Below are 19,787 nucleotides of genomic sequence, written 5' to 3'. Positions count from 1 at the left end.
TTGATAGTTTGTCAATTTAGAGAGACACTTGTCCCAGTAATACCCTAATACCTAGTTTATTCAAATATTTAAGTATATAATAGATATTTACTGTTTGTCCAGAATTAATCATTTTACAACTATATAAGCCCCATTCAATTTTTTACAGAAGATTTAATTTGACAGAGATGTCAATTAACAGCACAATGAGAGATATTTTTTTTGTGTTATAATGTAATAAGATCTGGAAACCTTAGGTGGTCAAAAAATATTTGGTCTATTTTTATATTCAGTCTATATCCAATTTTTGGACTGTTACAATAGGTTTTGGTTGTGATTAAAATCTATCTGTTTGAACATGGAAGGTTTATAATTTATATTTCTCTCATTTTAAGCAGGTGATCAAAAATGCATGAAACTTTTTAACCACCATGCAGTAATTCAATTTTCTGCACCCTACCGGTGCACCTGGTCCATGCTCCCACTTTTTAGTGGAGTCCGGGTTGCTCATTTACTTTTGTGACTTTGTATGTATGATTTTAGTTACTTTATGTTCTTTGTTGTGTATGTCTGTTTTCCATGTCTGGTCTTTGTCCCTGGATTACATTCTTTTGATTACCGCTATAACCTTGGTTCCCTTGATTACTCTTTGATTACCACTATAACCGTGGTTCCCTTGATTACTCTTTGATTACCGCTATAACCTTGGTTCCCTTGATTACTCTGCAAGCATTTTCCTGCCATTTAATATTTCCCAAGGCTTCTACATATATCATGGAAGAAACCGGTTCTCCTTAAGCCTATACTTGATTAAAATTATTTCTCCAATCTCTGTGGTAAAATTAAGATTTAAACATGCTTGCATGTTGAAAATATTTTAACATAAATTAATTTGAGATAAATACTGTAATCGGATTGATTAAAATAATTTTGTTATATCTCAATGAAGAAAAAAAATATTGACACACCCCTATTCAGTTAAATTCACAGCTACTTTTCTCATGTTTAAAGATAAAAATATGTTTTAAAATTAATTTATAAGAATTGGCAATAATGAAAATTTTGTCTATTGAAAAATAACATAAATTTTCCATGTGCATATTTTGTTTATTGCACTTCGCTCAATAGACAATATGCACATGGAAATTTATGTTATTTTTCAATAGAAAAATTTTTTATTATTGCAATTCTTAATTGGAGATATAATTTAACTCAGGCTTAAAGTTGAAGATCCTTGTGCTGTATGTACATCGAAACCTGTCACAAACAAAAACTGGAAAAAATAGAACCTGCCCAAACCAGACTCCTTCTAAGGACCTTCCATAACAATAGAATCTGCCCAAACCAGACTCCTTCTAAGGACCTTCCATAACAATAGAATCTGCCCAAACCAGACTCCTTCTAAGGACCTTCCATAACAATAGAACCTGCCCAAACCAGACTCCTTCTAAAGACCTTCCATAACAATAGACCTGCCCAAACCAGACTCCTTCTAAAGACCTTCCATAACAATAGAACCTGCCCAAACCAGACTCCTTCTAAAGACCTTCCATAAAAATAGAATCTGCCCAAACCAGACTCCTTCTAAGGATCTTCCTTAAGAATAGAACCTGCCCAAACCAGACTCCATCTAAGAACCTTTCTTAAGAATACAACCTGTCCAAACCAGACTCCTTCTAAGGCCCTTCCATAACAATTTAATTGTATTTCAAACCTGTGTAAACTGAAAAACTGTCTTAACCAAACAAATAGTTCATTCCAACAGGGGTTGAAAATAATCTAGAAGAACCAAGATTCTAACAGAAATCAAGAATGTAATCCACGGGCAAAGACCAGTCAGGGAAAACAGATACACATCATGAAATACAAATAAAAATAATATGCAACAAATGTTAAAAAATAACCAAAATGATACATACAAAGCAACAAAGGTAAATGAGCAACTCAGACTCCATTAAAAATTGTGTGCATGGACCAGGAGCATCAGTAGGGTAAGCTTCCTGTGCTATTCTAGAAACACCCCATAAATAGTCAAGTCCTGGGTAGACCAAAGAAAACCATGACACACTGAACAAATTGGTTTTCATGGTGCTGATGGATACATCGTAATTATCCACAAGTTCATGACTTCTGTAGTGATGACTTCAATATTGTAGCAACATAACCCTGTTCCAGGAGCCTAATTGTAAGAAGTCTAGCATGGTACAAAATGTCTACATGGTTATGGCAAGCTTGATAGACATGTTTCCCAGTACCATATCATGCCAGTATTATTCACTTCAGTGAAAGTACTTTTATTCGTGGATATCAATTTTCCTGAATTGCAAGACAAATCATTGTTCATGGATTCCTATATTTGTGGGGGCCTTTTACATCTTGCTTTATGGTATTGGTTTTGCCCATCATTGAAGACCGTGTTGTGACCTGTAGAAGTTTAATGGTTTGTTGCTTGACTTATGGTGGATGAGTATCTCATAGCAATCATACCACATCTCCTATTTTTGACAATTTAAGTTTGTTTTCTATCTATTATTTCATTCAGTAAATACCATTGAATATTTTTTTACCCCCTCTTTCAAAATCAACACATTCAAGATTTTTCTACCACTTATTGTGCTCAACACTGATAATGTAAAATCTTTATTCTAAAATGCCTATGATATAAATGTATATTTCAAGAAGCCTAGCAAGCACTGTGAGATAAGTTCATACAAGAGTAAGTTTAAGCAGTTTGCAGCACAGTTGTAAGATAACACTTATAGAACACAGAAATAAGTGCCAATCCATATAAAATTCAGGCACTGCCAATGGGAGAGGTTATTCAGGCACTGCCAATGGTAGAGGTAATTCAGGCACTGCCAATGGTAGAGATTATTCAGGCACTGCCAATGTAGAGGTAATTCAGGCACTGCCAATGGTAGAGGTTATTCAGGCACTGCCAATTTAGAGGTAATTCAGGCACTGCCAATGATAGAGGTTATTTAGGCACTGGCAATGGTAGAGGTTATTTAGGCACTGCCAATGGTAGAGATTATTTAGGCACTGGCAATGGTAGAGGTTATTCAGGCACTGCCAATATAGAGGTAATTCAGGCACTGCCAATGGTAGAGGTAATTCAGGCACTGCCAATGGTAGAGGTTATTCAGGCACTGCCAATGTAGAGGTAATTCAGGCACTGCTAATGTAGAGGTAATTCAAATGATCTCTTTTTTTATCAATTTACACCATATTTTCACTTAACTCCCAGTATAGTCCTTTCTGTATAAAATTCTATATTTCAGATAAAAGCACTTAAACCAACTATATCCACAATTGTACTGATTTCATGTAAAATCAATAAAACTTTATCTAAAATGTGTAAAAACTAAATGAAAAACTAAGACATATTATGAAATCTGTAACGGTTTCTGAATCAGAAATAAAAGTAAATTCTGTTTTTTTTTGTCTCATATTAGTCAGTCTGATACAGGGTGTTTATTATAACATATTAGTCAGTCTGAAACAGGGTATTAATTATAACATATTAGTCTGAAACAGGGTATTTATTATAACATATTAGTAAATCTGAAACAGGGTATTTATTATCACATATTAGTCAGTCTGAAACAGGGTATTTATTATAACATATCAGTAAGTCTATAACAGGGTATTTATTATAACATATTAGTCAGTCTGATACAGGGTATTTATTATAACATATCAGTAAGTCTGAAACAGGGTATTTATTATAACATATCAGTCTGATACAGGGTATTTATTATAACAAATTAGTCAGTCTGAAACAGGGTATTTATTATAACATATCAGTAAGTCTGAAACAGGGTATTTATTATAATATATTAGTCAGTCTGAAACAGGGTATTTATTATAACATATCAGTCTGATACAGGGTATTTATTATAACATATTAGTCAGTCTGATACAGGGTATTTATTATAGCATATCAGTAAGTCTGAAACAGGGTATTTATTATAACATATTAGTCTGAAACAGGGTATTTATTATAACATATTAGTCTGATACAGGGTATTTATTATAACATATTAGTCTGATACAGGGTATTTATTATAACATATCAGTAAGTCTGAAACAGGGTATTTATTATAATATATTAGTCAGTCTGAAACAGGGTATTTATTATAACATATCAGTAAGTCTGATACAGGGTATTTATTATAACATGTTAGTCTGAAACAGGGTATTTATTATAACATATCAGTAAGTCTGAAACAGGGTATTTATTATAACATATTAGTCTGAAAAAGGGTATTTATTATAACATATTAGTCTGAAACAGGGTATTTATTATGACATATTAACTTTGGTGATTATACGTACTTTGTTTGCTTTTTTCATGATGTTTATGTTTCGTTCCATTTCAAAGTCTAGTTAATTTTTAAATCATGAGTACTTTTCAGATATACACAGGTACATGTAATCAGTTTAAATTTGTAAAATTGGAAAAAAAATACAATTCAACATACCAGGTATCGTAAAGAAAAAAGAACTTAAATCCATTACAATAACATCCACAGCAGAGCAAGAAAATGGACAAGTAATCCAACTGACAACACAGCCATGTAACACTTTTAAAGGTCATGTAACTGCATTATAAGAGATCAACATAATGTTTTGATAAAATGTTCATGCCGAAGTGAACTTACTAGGGTTGGACTGACACAAAATCCATTTAATAATTCCATAATCAATGAAATTAATAAACTCCTAGTAAGAAGACTTTAAATATTTTCATATGATTATAACTGAATTAAAGTAGATAATTCCTGGGGTACCTTTCTATGTATATACTGGCCAATGTTTCTTGTCAAATACAAGTAACAATGTATGTCCTTCATCGTCGTAATATCTTAATGAGATTAGACCAACTAAAGAGTTACTTGCCCCTGAACAAATATTTGACCAAGTTTGAAAAACGACTCATTGACCAATGCCTTTTAAAGAAGATAAGCCCTCATTAGTAGGGGTTATATGCCAAAAAAATCAATGCAGGAAGCCTCAAGTTAAAAATCCAAAGGCAAAGATTGTTGAGTCAATCTAATACATATACACTTGGAAAGTCTAACAGGTGCACTGGTACCGAAAACAGTTGGGACTTAACAAAATATGTGTAGTCAAAGTTTTGGAAAAATGAAAATTGGCAGTTTATATAAGAATCTTGTGTTAACAGAAATTTTAATTTTCATATCAAGATGGTATTATTTTATTATCTGATCCTGTGTAATTAATATTTTAAAGAAATTTATCATCTTCAAGGCATTTTTACATGACAGAAGGTATGACCCTGTATTTATAGATACCGGTATGCCTTAACACCAGCCTAACTCAGAGGTGTTGACAGATATTGGCTGAATCAATAACCCTTCAATACAACTTGTGTAGTATATATATTCTTGCAGAATTATTTCAAGAAATTATTTTGCTACAAGTACATACAAGTATAAAGCCATGAGATCATTCAACCTTGGGTCAGGCATACATCACTATAAAGTTTAAATCTCACCATTTATCTTTATAGCTACCATTAGAAAGTAACATTGACAGATGATACCAAACCTTAGGCCTTTAATGTAAGCCAATTACTGGGTTTTAGTTAGATCCCAGGAAAAGCAATTATTATTTTCTGGGTTTTTTTTTGTCAATTCCACATAAGTAAAGATAAAAGTTCAATCCATAATGCAGGTTTTATTATTACTATTATGAGACAGTGGCATTTTTCAAATTAGTTAAAACTTTCCAAAGTTTCTTAATTTACATTATACTACAAGTATTCACATTGCCCTGAAATGATATACAAGTACTACACAATCCTATCACTATAGATTGTCCAGGGTTTTCAAAAATAAAACTATACAGTTGCACTGCACTTAAAAGTAGTTCAGCAGATACCATGAAATAATGCCAAACAATAAATAATCTTAGCCAACCTGAACCAAAAATAAATTTATGGATGCCTTGCAGGTCAAGCAACCAGGTAAAAAAAATAAGATTTCTAAACAGAAAATTTGTAAATAAATGATAAAACACCTGGTATAATGGTCATTAAAATGCAATCTATTCTCACCTGACAAATGATAGGTTTTCTCCACAGTCTTACAATGATCAAATAAAGAGAGATATTTTGTACTTTACAATGAGGTGGCATATCATAAACATGGACTGGATTTATTTTGTGGAATACAGTGTTCTAGAATTTTTGAAAATTTTAGGTTTCCACAGGAAAACACCAAATAAAGATTAACTTTCCCACAGTTAAAGTCTGCTTTCCTTACTTAACAAACCTTTCAAAAACTAGAGTTTTCTACTTGTCAAAGGGAAAATGGAACATAATATACAACTTTCTCACACTAAAATCTTCCTTGCACCGGGTGACAGGAAAGTGGAATCCTAGAACACTGGAAATATCATTTTTAATAAAAAAAAAAAAAAAGAGGTCTGTCTTGATAGAATTCATTTTGGACTTAAAAAACTGGTTCAGTTTAGAGGGTGTCCAATTTACATAATACATTTAAAATGATATAAATCAGGGTCGCAGCTAACAGCAGTATAATAGTTTTGAGCCTACCTAAAATGAGAGAAAGACCTGAGGGATATGTAGCAAGAAAATTTGTGTCAAATCCTGTAAATGACTGAAAAAACAGTCTGTTGTAGACAGATTTTCAGATTTTTCAGTGTTCAGTTTCACTGCACTGAAAATTCAAAACTATTGCTGGTAAACCTGATATCACTTCCGGGCTAAGTATTTTGACATTATTTTACCACATGCCTCAATTTTACTATGAAACACAGTTGACCTATTTTTAAATGGACATTAATTATTACTAAGAGATGTCCCCAGCAAACAATAACATATCTCCCTAACATCACTCTGTAACAATAAAGCCTATATCTGTCTTGTGTCATACTGTTTTGTTATTTAGATTTGATAAATCCCAATTCACAACAATGATTTATCTGTCAAAGTATCACTTTGTACACAGCCTTCAAGTATTCCATATCAATATTTGTTATATTTCAAACTGTTGGGTGTGTTTTAAAAGCTAACAACAACTCATAAAAGACAAAGGATGCATTTTACTAAAATTTGTACAAAATTGTATAAGACTCCACCATAGTATGTTATTAATATGTGAAAATACAGAATCAAAACAGTTTTGAAGTCAATATCACTGTGAGCCTAATAGGTAGATGTGATGTTCTGTCAGATGTCTCAAAGCTGGTATAAATGTGTTTATCAAGAACATCAAGGCCTTTTATGTGCACTGGTAAGGCAAATCAGAGAGCTTGCTAAAGGGGGCCAGTATGCACACTATGCAAAAAGCTTGTTTTTTTTTATAATAATTTCTAGTGTAAATTTTAGATATACAAGGTACAAACATTATTGGAATAATAAGCCAACACCGAATTTCAGCAGGAAAGTATGGGATAAAACTACCATCATGTTCCTTAAACAGAATTCCAGTGGAAATCTTACAGAAGTGATAGTATAACTAAGTGTAATATATAAATCCTAAACAGAGCATACCAATATCAGATAAAAACATATCTGTTTTTACCACTATTACTATACTCTATTGGAATGCAAGAATTATCAAAAGAATTGTCAAATAAAAGATTTATTGAAAACTACACCTACAGAGGTGCATAGATATAGTAATATAGATAAACTTTATCTTCAATACCTAATTCTTGGTGTTTCATTTGTTATTGAAGACATAATTAGTTTTGTTTTGGGAATCTTCAAAGATAGCCTGCTGAGATATTTACTCAAAATTCTAACTCAGCAATATTTTCTTTTTGAACCAGATTGAAGCCAAGATTATATTGCACTGAAAATGAAAACATATTTTATGTTTTGTTTTTGTTGTTTTGCTTAAATATCAGATAGAATAAAATCCCAACTTATTAGTCAGGAATGACAATGATTTTATTTAGATCAACAAACAATACCTTTCCTGTCATCAATTACTCCATTATAATTAAAGTCATATTGACCGTGATGTCCAGAGAGTGAAACTGACAAAATAATAATACTTAGAATGGTAAGCTTCAAAGATCCCAACATAAAATATCATAAAAATCATAACCTGCCCTTCCAAGATCCTTGCAATACTGGGTACAGTTTCGAAACAAAATTTCAAATTTCCCCTCATCATCATTCATGCAGAGCCATTCCACTTGAGCTTAGGAAAAATGAACTCCAGATTTCTTATATGAAACTGAGACACAGTTATATGGTTTCTGTTAAACTTCAGTAGCTGACTATTTCTTGGTATGTGAACAATTTAGACTGCAAAAAACTTACCACAAGAATTCAGCTGTGTTGATTCAATCTTTTAAAGAAGTACAAGTTCAGTATTATTCTGAAAAAGAAAAAAATTACAAATCAACCATGAAGTTTGATTGTGAGAAAAAAAGATATTTGCAAAAATATGAAAACCTCCATATGTATGAGACATAAATATTATAACAGTCTGTATTCCAAGCACATGTACAAAATGGGCGTATTGTTTTTTGTTTTGCTGGTAACAATTCCATTTTTTTTTTAAATTGATCGTAAATATTCATAAGTATATCATCCTTGGAATGCATTTGCTACTACTGTACCTAAATTTCAAACTATCTTATAATTAATATCACTTAATTTCAAAGCCCAAAATTGCCAACTCAATTAAAGTATGCCAAAAGATCTGTAGGATGTATTTACATGTATCTGTACTACTCAGAACTAAAACAGGAAGTCAATATCATTTTATACAGGCCAGTGAAGAAGGAATGCATTATTTTCCTTGAAGTAAACATCCTCTGAAGCTGAACAATTACACCTAATTCCTTTTTTTACCTCTAACCCCATTGTAGCCACTTCATATTACAATACGCTTATTTTTCCTCTGATTTCAAATTGATAAAATGTCAAGATATACTCTTCTGATAAAGAGTAAAATATGTTTTAAGTACTCTCAAATAATCTGGCATGCCCTAAATAATACTAGAGAGATTATAGATACAGGCACCTCTATACCTTACATAGATGATAAATTAAAGAAAAAATACTTTTCTATCTTGCCTATAAATCAATAGAAGAAAAGACTCAAATATCATAATTCATTGCTCCCTTTAAATGACAATCACCTAACAATCCATGGACTATTTTCAGAACATAAATGCTACTGACAACTAAAGGTAGAAAATCTACAAGTCTGGCTGTAATACAGTAAAAGCCTGTTTTAATGTCCCAAAAAAGTCCACAAAACTCACTTATCATACTGGAACTATATATAAATATCTTCACTAGTACTGACTACATGTACATGTATAATTCTCCTTCAGTAATGAGTGGTTTAAATCATTTCTCCACAGGGGAGCTTTGGTGAGCATGTTGAAATCTTAATTTTACCATAGAGTGTGGTAAAATAGTTTAAATCAAAAGTAGGCTGAAGGAGAATCTGTTTCTCCAATGAAATCAGTGGAAGTCTTGGAAAATGTAAAATGGTGGGAAAGCTCACATAGAAATTAAAACACCACCTGGTGGTTAAATAGTCACCTGCATTTTTAATCACCGGCTTAGAATGGGAGAAATTTTAATTGCTAAAATGGAGGCTTAGAAATAGAGAGTAAAACAAAGATGCAAGGTTCCATCAGACAAAAACACTAGCAGCAAGAAAAGCAAAATTATCAAAATGCTAATAAAAGTAGGGATGGTGATACCAAAGAGGGTAAACCCTTGGATAAAACACCAATAAAAGTAGGGATGGGGATACCAATTAGGGGAAACCCATGGGTAAAATACCAATAAAAGTAGGGGTGGGGATACCAAAGAGGGGAAACTCATGGGTAAAATCGTGTTGTTAATTTACTTTTGTTGCTTTGTACTTATTATTTTGATTATTTTATGTTATTTGTTGTGTGTGTCCTCTTTCCATGTTGGGTTTTTTTTCCCTGGATTGCATTCTTTTGATTTCCACTAGAATCTTGACTCCCTAGATTATTCTTTAAGAAAACATGAAGCATAAAAATGTTCTTAATAGCCTTCTCTCAAATCAAGGGTATTTCACTTTCTATCTATATAATCTATATATTTCTGGTTTATGTAAAATTTGAATAAAAATCGAACACAAAAATACTTGCTGAAAAGCAAATAGATTTAATGACTAATCACTGTTCAAAATCTGTAGCTAAGCAACATACAGCTGAATATACACAGCTACATTAAAAATTAGAATGCATCTCTTTGTGCATTAGAATACATCAAATTACATCAGAGGGAATTCTCTGAAGATTATAGTTTATGTCTTTATCCAGATATGCATTTGAATTATAGAGATTAGGACATATAAAATGGTTATTGAAAATACCGAGACATAATTCTGAACTGCTGATATTTGAACATTTGAGCTTAATTGATGAACTTTCCCCCAAATATTAAGGTTGTAAAAGAAACCTTTATATCTTAATTGAGTTTAGATTAAATGTAATTTGTTATAAGTGAGGCTATTAGAAAGTTTAAATAAATGGAGAAGAAATAAAAATGTTTTCATTAGTAGGGTGTAGGTTCACCTCTTCAATGAATTATTTAATTTCACATTTAGGTGAGAAAAAATATTTCAATTGAAATAAATGAAAACTTTCAAAGTACATATAAGCATATGTAATTATCAAAAGGTATAAAGAGCAACATATTTCATTTTACACTTATTTTTCTGAAGTAAATTTAAGACACAGGTGTTAAATAAGGTCTTTTTACCCATCTCAACTTCTTTCTTTCACCACTCATCATTTAATCCGTTCTCTTTTTCAGACAAGTTCAGGAACTCATAAAGCAAAAAAAGACATGAAGAGAAAAACTCTGTGTAATGCTCACTTAATTGATACCCCACTCCCCCCATCTGATGAGATGCATCGTTTGACCTCAAAATCAATTTTAATCAAAATGTAAGAACATATCGCACAAAGAGAATATGTAATATAGGTTCTGTGAAAGTTTCATTAAATTCCATTCAGTGTTGTAAAGGAGTAGTGGGGGATCAGAGAGAGTAACCCTCTGTGTAATTTATGGAAGTACAGAGGAAAAGTAGGATAGACACCCCTTCGACTATATACCCTCCCCCATACAAGTGGGGAGTATATAAGTAATTTTCATACAAGATGGTAAGTGCTGGATAGAACAAATAACCTCTGCTAATAATCAATTCACAAGTCTTGGCTATACAAAATACAATTATCAGGACAGTAGAAAATTGTGAATTCCAAAATTATTGCATGCATTAATTGTTTATAAGCCATATTCATTTTAATTCTTGTAGATTTTTTTTTAAAAATGATGTATCAGTATAGTTGAAAATTTAATGAAGCAAAATTTGATTCTTTCAATTTTCTGAATTTGCAGTACTTAAGTGAGCAACAGTACAATTAACAGGGTATTTTTTTAAAGGAACTAAATGATGAGCTTACTGAGTACTTACCTAAGACAGAGAAGCAAACATGACAGTTTATATATTTGATAAGGTCTCTACAAATTTTCAGCATTATATGATTTACCCTTGTCTCTTAAACATAAGGTCCTACAAGCTCATTGTACTAGATACCAAGAACTTCAGTTCATTTATATGTATTGCTACCATACAACACAAGAATGTTCAGCTAAGCTCTTCTTATTAGCTGCCTATTGACAAAAAACTGAAAACACCTGATTTAAAGCACATGATCCACCTTCCACAAAGTTCTACAATAAGTACCACATAACTGAACAATATTCGAAAGCAATGAAAACAAAATGAGATGTCCTTCCACTAAAATATTATATCTACCAAAACTCACTAAAATTCTTTTGATTTACTTAAAACATTTAGACAAACAAACAGACTGACAGACCTACAGCAGACTACTGTGATACATTTATCTACAGTGGGGCATTCAAAATGAAACAACTTCATCCACGTTGTTTAATAACTCATTCTGATATTCAAATGACAGTAGATTCATCGAACCTTTTTTCTATCAGACACTCTACAAATCCTCTCAAAAGACACTTAAACAGACAAACAGACTGACAGACCTATAGCTGTTTACTATGAAAGAGGTGCACTCAACATTGAATAACTTCATTTACAACGTTCAAAAACTCATTTCAATACGGCAGATCTATGTATATCTAACCATCCTATATTTGATACTCCACATTTCCTTGTTAGGTCGACTCTCAAACATCAATTTTTTAACATTTTAACATTTTCTCACAAGAAAAAAGTTATATATTCTTTTGTTGACTAAGTATATTATGATAAGTTAGAATTTGATATTAGAGTATGTATTGTTGACTGTGGTTCACTGGTAACTAGTCTCTTTTATACAAAACCACATATATGCAAATATAAATAGGACCTGTGTGAAATGTCAGAGAAAGGGCAATTGATTTATATTTTAAGAGGTTTGTACACATGGATGAAAGATTTATTTATAAGATTTTCTATAGCTGGTATTAAAGGGCTAAAGTCCCAAGATGCAGTTGTTGCCTTGAAATCATAAGAAAAATAAAAGAGTAGTTCTTCCTTTACAAAGTATAGATAGAGTGTACTCATTCTGGAAGGCAAAACATAAGCACAAATCATGCTTCAATTACACTGAAGTGCCTAATATATAAAAATAGCAGCTGTGGTATGATTGCCAATTGAGACAGTCATCCACCAAATAGTAAGTAACGTCTATAGGACACCATACCATCTGCATTCACTAAGCATTCACAAAACACCTGCACCAATTTTGACAATGAACTACAAGTCAATAGTACTTTACACAAACTTAAACACCGGCTTACATACATGTATATTACTGCATCTATTCTGGTAAACATTTGCTCAAAACAAACAAAAATGTGCCAAGAAACTGTAAACGTGAAATTGTACTGGCAGTTTCATTTTTGCAGTAAGAGCTGCAATGCAAAAATAACACTCGTGAATATTTTTTTCAAAGAACAGTATACTACAATGTGCGGAAAGATCACAAATTTAAAACTGCACATAATAAGATCGATCACAGAAACCATGAAAAAATGACAAGAAAATTTCCCTGTTATGTATCACAGAACAAATTCTAACTCAAGGTAAATGACAGTGGAAATATTCCCTGGAACCTCAAGTGACATATAAAATAGAGTTTTTCCCAAATCCTGTCAAATTAGCAAATACATGTAAAATCAAACCTGCCTATGTGACTACCTGTATTTAACATTAACCTATCTATACAGAGAAAAAAAAAAAAGCCTGTTAGTATAGACAACCTGTCTAAAGTGACCATAATTTTGCTCTCCTTTATAAGGACACTTAACACATGTGTAATAGTTAGGGAGGAGGTTTCTCAAGAAGTTTTATATGTTTCCAGAGGAAGGAGCTCAAGAGCACCAAAAAATCTGTATTAGAGTATGGATGTACCTAAAAAAACTGACTTCTATATTACTTAAAGTGCTTTAAGTAAATATTCTATATTCAATGTTTATTTTTCCCATAAAGAAAAGAGACTTGTTATAAAAATACTTTTCAGAAGATGCAATGATTTAAAAAAAAATTATAAATAACATCAAAGGAGGGGTTCCTCAAGATATTTTCAATGTACGAAAAAGGGGAAATCCTTTTGCTGAAAAAAAAATAATAAACTCCCTTAAAAAAGGATCATGTATAAAGGTGTGAACAATCAAATCCCACTTCAATTTTCTAGACTCAGCTTTTTCCTATTCCAAGTCATAGAATAGAAATTTGTAATAAAATACTTAAGACCATGCTATAAAACTATTTCAAAATTTATCTAAATAATAAACGTTTTATAATTCTTAAAACTTCCTCCCATATAAGGTATTAAGAGTATAAATAGTTCAGCCCTACCTTGAAAGATGCAACAAGTTTTAACTGCACAACAAATTTCCTGTCTAAAACAAATCCACGCTAACTCAAAAAATGTAAACACAATATGATCCTTACTTTAAAATTTCAATTGATTTTTAAATATTGACAGTGCGCGTTAAAAAGAAATATGACTCATCTTTTTAAAACGAGAAAATGAGAGAAAATAAGTGACAAGGTTATCGTAAGAAAAAATCTCCTTACCTGAGGTGATTCTAATTCTATACCAACGCTACGGATGAAAAATTCAAATGATACAACTAAAAACCTGGGAAGAAGATTATAAAAATTTTCGCTGTAAACAACTTTGTCAATAACCTCAGGGAAGAAATGATCTTTACTGATCTAATGTACTGAAATAAGACTAAAAGAAATCTTTAACATATAGAGGTAATAAGTAGACATACAGTATGTAATATACCTAGTCAGAGGGACCATAGAATTGATCAATTCATAGACATACAGTATATAATATACCTAGTCTGAGGAACCATAGAATTGATCAATTTATCAGTGTAAAGGTCAATGATTTAAGTACAGCTCAGCATTAAAACCAGGCAGAAACTTATAGTTAGTGATCCATGCATTTCTTAATCCCAAATTTTTTTTATTGGAAATCCTCCATTAAGGCTTCATAGAAACTGTATGCAAATGAAAATTGCCCACTCGAGATATTAACACTTAAAATTTGGTTACATTCTACTATACAAAAGTATTGCAAAATTTCCAACCAGAACTTTTACGATAATAAGTCAAATAATATCTTACAATATATAGCAGATTTAAGAAAATTAATTATTTATTTCGAAGGAAACAAATGCATTTGAACAGTTTCATTGAATTTCTTGTGAATGAATCACCCCCTGCCTGGTTTTAAGACAGAAACCATACTTAAAATACAGATTTTATATAAAGAGTTATATAAGAGGTGCTATTTGAATAACTTTGATTTTTTTGGGAAACAATTTTTCAAATTCATCAAGTTTAATTATCTCTTTGGAACCTTGCACTACAAGAAATTGTGAAACTAAATTTGCATGAAAGTGTTTAAAAAAATGATTCAATTTATAAAAGATTGATTTCTTTCCCAGAAATACTAGGGATAAATCATTTCAATCCCCTCTTTTTGCAGGACTTGCTTATTTAAAAGAACATGATACTGTAAATTTATGGAACACTTTGATCTGTCCATCATCTAGACATTCATATCAGGAAGTCAATTTGTGCACAATAAGAAATTATTGCGATGCATTTTCTACCGCATTACTTAAACATCTTTTTTACCAGGTATTGCAAAAGTGGAAGTTCAAGTCTGGTTAAAAATGGCAAAAGTGCAAAACTGTAACAATCTCTTAAATTACACTAATCATGATATCACAGTCTGTAAAATAAGTTATAATCATACTACAAATGCACTAGAAAGAAATGGTTTTTGAGTACTCATACTGAATCAAGGTCAGACAAAAAATTCTAGCGAATATCAGTATTCAGAGGGTCAAAGCCTGACATTTTACTTCTTCATGGGGGAACTACAAACTGCCAATCATAGAGTTATACCATCCTATTTATATCAAATTTGATTGACTATTTCTATAATAAATCCATTGTTGAGGCCAGAAAAAATATGTTTGGATAAACCAGTGTTAAAGAGCAGCTATACAAACCATTTAAAATTCCTGTAGAATAATTTGAATTGATTTTACCTCGTTAAAGGCATCTATATATTTCAATTACAGGTAAAAATCAATGTCACACCTTTGTGGTTATACTAATATTTGATTACAGATCTCCATCAGAATCACCCAATATTATCAATGAATTACATAAAAAACAAATTAAGTTCCGGCAATCCACCCACAAATTTATCCCATTTTTAAGTTACACCTTGAAATTCTATAGGTCATCACTACATCAAAAAATGTGTAGGTGATAAATAAACAACTACTTATAAAGTTGTTCTGTGTCTATATCTCACATTCTGTAGCACTGTTCCTCTGTGGTCTAAAATAAAGAAGTAAGACCCAAAAAGCATGAACATTCATTTCAAGTAATGTAAATTCTACCTTGCATAGCCAATGAAAAAAAAAGTCTTGTACGAGTCTAAATATGATTTGAAGGAATAAGGAAAGGTTCTCCAGTGCTATTCCTATGTGATCTAAATAAGTACAAGGTGACTTTATTAGCTGAAGGTTTTGAGTCCCACATTTCAAATAAATATCAAACTCAGGAGAAAGTCTGTTGTTTTAAATCTGTACAAGAACCTGCATTGTAGCAGCCAATCCTACAATCCTGCAACTTACTGTAAAATATCACAAGCATTTGTTTTTAAAATGAAACATACTGAAAACAAAAAAAAATCATTTTTACGATTTTTTTAAATTTGAATTCTAAGGCACAAGATTTCCTTTGATAAAATAATTCACTGAGTAGGAGTTATTTATATGTAGTTTAAGGGTTTCAGTACAGGATCCCAATATAACATTTAACATGTAAAATATAAAAGAAATATTAGATTAAAAATCAAGGTCATCTGTATTAACTTTTGTAAAAATTCTTGCTGCTTAATATTTCATGGTATAGAACAATGAATACCACAAATATAAACATTTCTGAAATTCCTGACTGAATTACTTCAATAATTCAATTTAAATTGTTCTGATGACAATACCATGATAATTACATCTCTCACCTTGAATAGGAACAATATTTGATGATATTAAGTTTTCATTCAGGTAAATGTCCTTTCAGGGCAACCTGAAAATGAACCAGTGTTTTGAGTGGTAATGTCATAAGTGGCAATATATTCAAATTTAATGAGAAAAGGGTAATGGCCACAGTATGTACATTTTTTCCCTCTGATTAAGCAATATCAACTAAATGAATTAAAAACCTTTTGGAAAAATAAAAATAGTTCAAGGGAAAGATATGCTACTACTTGTAGGAAAATGGGGGGTCAATAATTTTTTAAGGCAAGTAAAGCTTCACAGTATGTGGCTAGAGATTGTGGGGACTACATGTGGAAAGAGATTGTGGGACTACAAGTACAATTGGAGGGATCAACAACCTAATTAGCAAAGTGGCAGGGGTTTGTGTGGACTACATGTACCATAGTAAAATTGAAGGGATTAACAACATAATTAGCCAAGTGGCAGGGGTTTGTGGAGAACATGAAATCTCAGGGCTTAGACCCTGGAATACCATTACACTTAATGGGCTTAGACCCTGGAGCACCATAACATTTAATGGGCTTAGACCCTGGAACACCATAACAGTTAATGGGCTTAGACCCTGGAACACCTTAACAGTTAATGGGCTTAGACCCTCGAACACCATAACAGTTAATGGGTTCAGACCTTGGAACACCATAACAGTTAATGGGCATAGACCCTCGAACACCATAACAGTTAATGGGCTTAGACCCTCGAACACCATAACAGTTAATGGGCTTAGACCCTGGAATACCTTAACAGTTAATGGGCTTAGACCCTGGAACACCATAACAGTTAATGGGCTTAGACCCTGGAACACCTTAACAGTTAATGGGCTTAGACCCTGGAACACCATAACAGTTAATGGGCTTAGACCCTGGAACACCATAACAGTTAATGCGCTTAGACCCTGGAACACCTTAACAGTTAATGGGCATAGACCCTCAAACACCATAACAGTTAATGGGCTTAGACCCTGGAACACCATAACAGTTAATGCGCTTAGACCCTGGAACACCTTAACAGTTAATGGGCATAGACCCTCGAACACCATAACAGTTAATGGGTTCAGACCTTGGAACACCATAACACTTAATGGGCTTAGACCCTGAAACACCATTACAATGGACCATGAATGTGGTACTAGACTTCTTTATTAAAGTCATGTGATCTGTATTCTAGCTTCTGAAAAGTGTTTTAGTTTGTTGATCATCAAATTTGTAAGCTCTGTTAAATCAAGACATTTTAATGGAGTTTTATCTTAGTATGTCGACTAAAGAAGAAATCCATACTTATTGGTACCCTATAAAAATAATTTTTTAATATGCAAAAGCATAACAAAAATCATGACTCTTTCTATCACTACCATTTAAGTGTTTTTTCATGGATTGAAAATATTGAAACTGCATGCTTTAATTTTCATGTCTTGAAATCTACCATGAATGTAAGGAATAGTAAACTATTGCAAAAAAAAAACCAAAAAAACAACAACAACAACAAACCACACTTACAAAGTTTACATACATGGCACTCTACTCCTTTAGTTAGGCATGCCTAGTGGTGTGATGGTTTCCTCGCCATTCATTGAAGACCCATGGGGGGCCTTGAGCTGATTTTTTTCTTCCTAATGGGATTGTTGCCTATTTGGCATATTCACTATATTAATTCTTTGTATATTTCAGACATTCATTTCTTACTCAAAAGGCAAAACCACAATACATTAGGTAAACATGATTTTTGGTCAAGTGCCCTCTTACTTAACATGCCCTGCCCTGTTCCAACACTTAAGGAACCATTATAAAATCTCCTAGTTAAACTTAATCTACCTGATGTAAAGTAAATTACCCTTCAAAATCTACCATCAATAAACTGGTGAGGACCATAAAATTCTTCTATCACAAAATACCATTAATTATCACCTCTTAAAATAACCACATATCTATGAGGGTCTTCTCTGAGTAGATGAATATAACTTCAGTCAATTTAAGGTCATTTAAAGGTCTTCAATATTGTATCTTTTCTTTCCTATTTCCATTGTGTGGAATACAGGAGTAATTTGTCTTGTGTGTCATTCTGAAGTGCTGCATTTTCAATGTAAACTTGGTCCTTTATATGCTTTTAAAGTGCTTACTCATGGTACCGTAAATTGTAAACTTCATTAAAAGGTGGACCAAGGTTGATACTTTGAAGAGAGAAACTTTGAAATTGAGAAGCTAATCCTTTAGAAACTAAGAACTTTCCTTTTATCATGAGTCTAATCTTATAAGGTAGGAAAGAAATTTTAGGAGTTAAACTGGCAAATATTGATCTTCAGGCAGTAAAGTTAAAGTGAGATACATCAAGGAAAAGATCATTACTAAGAACTTATAAATAAAAGGTAATAATAAAGTCACCAAACTGATAAACTCTAGGCAATACTCAAAATGGAAGGTCTGTATAAAAAATGGAAATATCAAGGTTGGAAACAACTGCAATGGTTACTTATTACAGGCATTTCTAATGGAAATGGTGGGTTTACCTCTAAAACCTCCCACTTCAATTATGGTCAATTATATTTCATATTTTTAATAAGAGATATGAGAAAACGATCAAAGACAACAGAGGCAAAAGTGAAATTAAAAGTAGGGACAGACAGACAAACTGACATGAAAATGACAAAAACATATCCAAACTAATCAAGCAGGGGTATAAAAAAATACAAGTCAACTTCATTTAAAAGGAACAGTTCAAATCAGTCATAATATGAAACATAGACTAATTACAGAGTCAGCAGCATACTCCCCGATACAACTACTATTTTCCATGCTATTTCTCTATGCACCTGGTCCATGCTCCCAGTTTTTAGTGGAGTCCGAGTTGCTCATTTTCTTTTGTTACTTTGTATGTACGATTTTAGTTACTTTATGTTCTTGGTTGTGTATGTCTGTTTTCCATATCTGGTCTTTGTCCCTGGATTACATTCTTTAGATTATCGCTATAACCTTGGTTCCCTTGATTACTCTTCCATCTGAGGCCCAAAAAACGTAACATGTCTGTTTCCTGCTACTCTACCTACTCTAGTTTTTTGTGCCTACCTTAAATAATTTTATGGCATTTTGGCTCAAGCATTATTTAGTCTTGTTTGTTTCCCCATTAACTCAATGTAAAATGTTTTTAAAAAATGAAATAATTTCACTACCTACCCTATTTT

General features: G+C 32.1%; 1 protein-coding gene across 6 annotated transcripts in view; it reads right to left on the bottom strand.

Annotated features, from left to right (window-relative positions):
• Positions 1–19,787, bottom strand: part of LOC148600752 (uncharacterized) — a 51,467-nt gene that overhangs the window by 19,775 nt on the left and 11,905 nt on the right. For 3 of the 6 annotated variants that reach the window (XM_088554607.1, XM_088554604.1, XM_088554609.1), the window contains one exon: positions 8,303–8,360. The gene's annotated coding sequence lies outside the window, so the exon portion shown is untranslated. Of the gene's footprint in view, positions 1–8,302; positions 8,361–13,871; positions 14,002–14,093; positions 14,142–16,578; positions 16,644–19,787 lie in introns of those variants that run through there. The other 3 variants (XM_088554608.1, XM_088554610.1, XM_088554605.1) reach the window with 3 other exon arrangements.

Source organism: Perna viridis, chromosome 12 (assembly GCF_037379345.1).
Source record: "Perna viridis isolate PV_CMFRI_1.1 ecotype Kerala chromosome 12, ASM3737934v1, whole genome shotgun sequence".
In the NCBI taxonomy this organism is placed as follows: domain Eukaryota; kingdom Metazoa; phylum Mollusca; class Bivalvia; order Mytilida; family Mytilidae; genus Perna; species Perna viridis.
This window is presented reverse-complemented; position numbering and strand designations above follow the sequence as displayed.